Source organism: Saccostrea echinata, unplaced genomic scaffold (assembly GCF_033153115.1).
Source record: "Saccostrea echinata isolate AGI-Se365-2 ecotype Australia unplaced genomic scaffold, CSIRO_AGI_Sech_v1 ptg000033l, whole genome shotgun sequence".
Lineage (NCBI taxonomy): Eukaryota > Metazoa > Mollusca > Bivalvia > Ostreida > Ostreidae > Saccostrea > Saccostrea echinata.
In genome coordinates, this window is record NW_026889782.1 from 25,171,811 (window position 1) to 25,178,383 (window position 6,573).

General features: G+C 32.8%; 1 long non-coding RNA gene across 1 annotated transcript; it reads right to left on the minus strand.

The window, feature by feature from the left end:
• Nucleotides 1–298: 298 nt before the first annotated feature.
• On the minus strand, nucleotides 299–5,974 carry LOC133198789 (uncharacterized). The gene is made up of 3 exons (XR_009722586.1): nucleotides 5,433–5,974; nucleotides 1,544–1,695; nucleotides 299–538 (listed from the first exon to the last, which is right to left on the minus strand). It is a non-coding gene; the product is annotated as an uncharacterized LOC133198789 (long non-coding RNA).
• Between the last annotated feature and the right edge of the window lie 599 nt (nucleotides 5,975–6,573).

Here is a 6,573-nt window from a genome sequence, read left to right on the forward strand (position 1 = left end):
TTGCAGGACTCTTTAAATTTGCATTCACTGGTTAAACTCCCAAGTAATATAAAGAACATTAAAAGAACTACTGGATAATATAAATTAAAATTCAATGCATTGATATTTTTTTTATTGTTTTTTTTTTTCATTTGTACATGTTTTACAATTCCCATCCCATATAATATGTTTCCTGATGATGTACAATGCACATGTACTTGATGTGTACAAACAGATGTTCATAATTAAACATACACAACCCAGAATTTATAGAATATATTATTAATTATAAGAATAGGATATAAAATACCCCCCCCCCCCCCAAAAAAAAAGCAAAAAAATTAATGATATATTTGGTGTTCCAATACATCTTTGAGTGCAATATACATAGTTCTGGCTTCTAATATTGTTGAAGGACGGTAATAGTCTGAGATGATGTCAAAAGCTTCCTTAATGTCATCATCCAAGTCATTTTGAAAGCAGCATTGAGATTTCAGAAAATGAAACCGCTCATCATTAACATCGATATAATGAAGATAATTTTGGCACTGTGGATTGCCTGAAATAAAAAATGAAATAAAACATCATACACAATTAACTAAACATGTTTTTCAGTTTTCAATATAAAATTCCTTTGGAAAAATTAGGAAAATACTTTGTATATATTAAATCATTTGTGACCTTGTTGTTCTTAAACGATGTGTTTCATAGGACATAGGTAAACAATTGCAATTTTTTTCTCTTATAAAAGTATTACACAGCGAAACAAGTCATTTTCTTGTGGGTTAAGCATCTTTCAAAGTCAAGACTTTCTGATCCGCTCCGCTCTACATAAACCCTTGACCGAATAGGCAGTGTTTGGCTGGGTTAGAAACCTCGCACGCTGGTTGGTGTCGTACAAGTTTGCATGATCCAATAAGAAACGTGGTTTCAATAATGATGTTAATTGTGCATTGATCAATGTTGAATCATTGTCAAATAAATTTGAGACGAACTGCCTATTCAATCAAGGGTTTATGTAGAGAGGAGCAGATCAGAAACTCTTGACTTGGAAAGATGGGGTTAAGAGATTATATATACATGTATGTCAACATATTAAATGATCTTTTAAAAAGAGACTTTAAATTTCATGCATTTTTAATTCCAACAAATTTTTAACTAAAAGATACTCTGACAGGGGCCAAAATTTTAACTTTCTTTAATTGTTACTATAGATATATACATGTACATGCTACTTTAACACAAGAGGAATGGGGAAATGTCTGGTATAAAGCTTTTTTTGTAACACAGTTCCTTGTAAGCAACTTATGATGAAATTTCTTGATTTTAAGTTCATTTATACACAATTTTCTATGAGAAAAAAAATCAGTTAACAAATGTACAAAAGTCTGTTGATCCAGCATTGTAGTCTTTAACAGTGTCCACAAGAGTTACATATAAAAAATTGAATCTAAAGAACTTTCAAATACAAACCTATTTTTACTTTCAGCAAAAAAAAATATGTGAACCGAAATTTGATCACTTAATTTGTAAATGATTCCAGAATCAAAACAAGTAAACTGACCTAACATTTCAGGAACATGATAAAGGAGCTCAGGTATCCCAGGAACAATATCACCTGATTTTTGTTTCCTGATTCTGTGGTTATTCCAGGCAAATTTCACTTCTTCCAATTCTTCTCTGATAATCTGCATGTAGCAGTACTGAACTAAAGTTCTGAAATGAAACTTGATATTAGTTTCTTGGCTTCAAACATGGATCTGATTGGTTCATTAGCTTTTGATACTTTTGATATTGAATTTAAACCACACATATTTGTGTGATATACCGACAAACCGGTAGCAACTGACAAAGCAAAGACAACAGAAAATATAAACAACAAGAGGCCTTGACAGTCACTTGAGTCCCATAACCCTTAGATTGACATGTCAGAGTCTCATGTTTGCATTTTCAGCTTCATTTTGAGTTCTAAACCCTTTCTACAACATTTTTGTAAACAATATTTTCTATGAAAAAATCAATAGACATTCTTCCAAATCTAATGTGAGGAACAAGTGTATTCCAACAAACAGGTTCAGCTCTATTTTCAGATTTCATCCACATAACAACAAATTTGAAGAGTTTTTCTTCATGAATGCACATTGAGTCTCTTTTGATTAAAAGAATTAACAGATCTTTATGAAATGTACAAAACAAGTCTGCATTTTCTCTGATAGACATAATGTTTTCTAAATAATTGTCAATAAATGACAATGCAGATGACAAAACATTTTCTATGCTAAATGTAAAAGCCATATTCAGGATGGAAAAAACATTTTCAGATGATATTGAACAGAGCAAAAACTCTTCACACTTCTTTCTTAAATCAGGAACGATGTAGAAATCTGCAATTTGTAGAATGTCCTGTACATTTTCCATTGACAGATCAATATCTCTTTGGTAAAGAAACTTAATCATCGACCGTGTAAGGCGTGCAGAAAAATCACTGCAATTTACTTCATGGTTCCCTTTTCCACTGTTCCAATTTCCATTTAATCGGGTATGAAAGTATTGACAACCAATGACCAACACTAATGAATGTGCACACATGAAAGTTCCATCAGCTAGTGTGATACGTACGTCACAATGTTCTTCATTTTCAAACGCCCTCACAATTTTCTGCCCAAGTTTTGCCATTCTGATAAAATTAGTCAAGTTAACATATCATTTAGTTCCGACTTTTACCCCTTTCCAATTGCAACCACATTGGTTAATCAACTCTTATGTATTTAAGTCAGGTTACAGTGGTTGCTGGAAACTTAGGTTAAGAAATACATGTAAATATAGGTACTAAGGGTTAAAATTAGGTCAGTGCTGGGAATTGAGTAAATTGGGTTTGGATTAATTAGAGTTTAAGGTTAGTTATGGTTTTGCTTAGTGTTTGGGATTTGGGAGAAGGGTTAGGTTGGGTTTATAATTAGTTAGGATTTGGGGTCAGGGTAAGGGTTGGGATTTAGATTAAGGTTAGTTGGGATTGGGATAAAGGTTAGTTGATTTTGGGATAAAGGTTAAGTTTGGATTGGGATAAAGGTTAGTTAGGGTGGAAATAAACGTTAGGGATTACTGTTAGTTAGGATGTGGGTTAGTTAGTGTTTTAGATTAGGGAAAGGGGTTAGGTTGGGAATATGGTTAATTAAGATTAATTGGTTCATTGGGGCTAGGGTAAGGATTGTAACTAGGGCTGGGACGATATATCGAGATATCGATAATATCGATTCAATGTGAGGATGATACGCGTATCGATACGTATGAAGAAATATCGACATATCGTAAAGAAAATTCTGACTTGAGTTTTTCTTTGTTTACTTAACATTTTGGGTTAAATATATATAATAAATAGGCTAAATATAAACATGAAATACATAATTAATACCACTTGGGTAAAATGATTTTGTTTTACAACAGATACACAACTTCTTTGAATAAATTATTCTTATTTGTGAGGAAATGTTTCATTCATTTCACTCCAAAAAATATTTTATAACCAATTCAACATATCGTGATACATATCGTATCGTGGCTCAAATATCGTGATACGTATCGATATAGAAAAAGCTGTATCGTCCCAGCCCTAATTGTAACCAATGTAACCGAATGACACTCTGCAAATCAGTTAAATTACAGCCATTATGTATATTACAAAATAGTTATAATAGAAAATATACTATATGTGTCGCCATTAAATCAGATACAACTAACCCAATCACAGGTACTTGGGTCGTGGTTTATAATATAAATATGTATGAGGGTTCATACATATTTATATTATAAACCACGACCCAAGTACCTGTGAACCCAATGCTACATTTTGTCACAAGAAATAAATAAAGCTGTAACATAAAGCTATAGCCATGGTAACTAAATAAAACAATATTACTGATCTAACACTTGTTTGTCATCTCTGTTACTAGTATTATTGTCAACATGAAAATGAGTTGTATAGATTTAAGTTTTGTAACATGATTAAATAAAGCCATTAAGTAATGTTGGGCCAAATAAAACAAAAATTTAGTCTTACTTCATGTTATCTTATTTATCAGAAAACAGTCTTGTTAATTAATGGTTAAAAATGAAATGGGGTTAAAGTCAGGACTAGCAATGAATTTATTACAGGTAGTAGGGGTGGGACGATATACCGATACAACGATACATACCGATATTTTCTTCTAAGATACGGTTTACGATACAGGTATTAAAATATCGGTACGAAACGATACACGAACGACCTATCAAAAAATTGAAAATGAAAGTAGTTGTCCTTGGAAAATGGCGGCTTGTATGAAGCGAAGACATGATATTGATATTGAAAACACGCTTTAGAACTAATAATGTGTAGATAAGGGGTAAATCATTTTCAATTTTAAGCATCCTCGGAAGATGGGACAAGAAAAGTTCAGTTTGGAAAGCGTGTTATACATATACAGAACGTATTGTTTCCACAACAGTTGATATTGGTCCATCTAGTACTAACAGCTCATAACAATGTATGGATTCTCTAATTTCAAGAATTTAAAGTTTTGAAACAACTTGTGGATTTTTCTTAAACTCAACTTGGTTACAGACTTTCATCAATTAATATTAATGTACATGTGATGTTTTTTAAATGAATTTTTAGATAGTGTTCTTGATGAACTACACAGCTATTTGTAAACAACTTGTTTATAGACATTTGGCAATATGTACATTGTACATGTAACAATGTTTTTGTAAATTTTAAGTCAATGAAATTGATGAATTTCAAGTATTAATTTCAAAGCACATATGATTTGGTATAGAATAATTTGTAGATTTAATATCAAGACAAAAAGGAAATAAAATACAAAGTTTTTTTTTTATTGTTTTATGATTTATCATAATATCGAGATACGTATCGTATCGTGTTATGTGTACCGAGATACGTATCGTATCGTAAGATCTGTGTATCGTCCCACCCCTAACAGGTAGAGGGCAAAGTCCTTACCAAATGGTCCATGATGGAGAAATTCTCCCTATTTTGACAACTATTTAAACGTCACCAGGTTTATTAAGTATGCCACTTTTAACAAACCAAAGAAATAGATGGGTGGATCTAACTGTGCATGTTTCAAATGAGTAACTCTATATCGAAGAATTACACAAATAATCATTATTATACTTTCATGTTAAATACTAAACTTAAACACACAATACTAATATGTCATAAAATATGAAGTGAAATGTATAATAAATGTATGTTTCTGCATTATCTAAACTGTAAATATTAATCTTGTGAGAATTAATTTTTTTCTGTTTCTAATGTCAAAGAAAGCGGCAAAAAGAGGAAAACATGACATGCATACGGTCTTTCTTTGATTAAACAGATATATTTTTATCCATATTTTTCAAATAATAGCTATATATTCGTGACATACAACAAAAAATAAATAAATCCCTACCTGTATGTGGGTCTCGACCCGTGGCCAAGCAAGCATATGATTATTGCCGCGCTTCTGCATCCTAAAAATTCTTGGCCGATTCTTGATCTTTTGTAATCTTGGGAAATTAGTCTTTGTCTTTTGAAATCTTGGGAAGTGAATCTTGACTGCGTTTGGAAGTAATGTATCTTGGCGCAATGCTATCTTGGCCGAATCTCGGTCCTATAAAATCTTGGGAAGTAAATCTTGACTGCGTTTGGAAGTAATGTATCTTGGCCAATGCAATCTTGGGATAGAAAATCATGGCCTAGTCAAGATGTAAAACATGGGATATATCTTGACTAAGCCAGGGTTGTCAAATCATGACCGGCAAAGATAAGAAGGCCATGTTATGCTATCAAACCAAACCTGACTTGGTCAGAGTTGCAATCATAACATGACCGATTGAATTACTATGAATATATAGAACATGACCGCCCAAGATTGAATTACTATGAATATATAGAACATGACCGCCCAAGATTGAATTACTATGAATATATAGAACATGACCGCCCAAGATTGAATTACCATGAATGTATAGAACATGACCCCCCAAGATTGAATTACTATGAATATATAGAACATGACCGCCCAAGATTGATTTACTATGAATATATAGAACATGACTTGGGAGTCCCGTGTGGCCGATCATGACTTGGCCGGGATTGTAAACATGACCGCCCAAGATTGAATTACTATGAATATATAGAACATGACCGCCCAAGATTGAATTACTATGAATGTATAGAACATAACCGCCCAAGATCGAATTACTATGAATATATAGAACATGACCGCCCAAGATTGAATTACTATGAATATATAGAACATGACTTGGGAGTCCCGTGTGGCCGATCATGACTTGGCCGGGATTGTAAACATGACCGCCCAAGATTGAATTACTATGAATATATAGAACATGACTTGGGGGTCCCCTGTGGCTTTCCATAGAATTTGGCCAACATTTTTTCACATTCATGATATGCAGCATTGCTGTGTGAAAAAAGGCCAAAATTATAATTGTTCTCAAAACGTCCATGTTGAACATTTCCGATCGCATGGAATGACTCCGGCCGCGTGATTTTTTCAATTCTCGTGACATTTTGCGCGGCAACTCTTG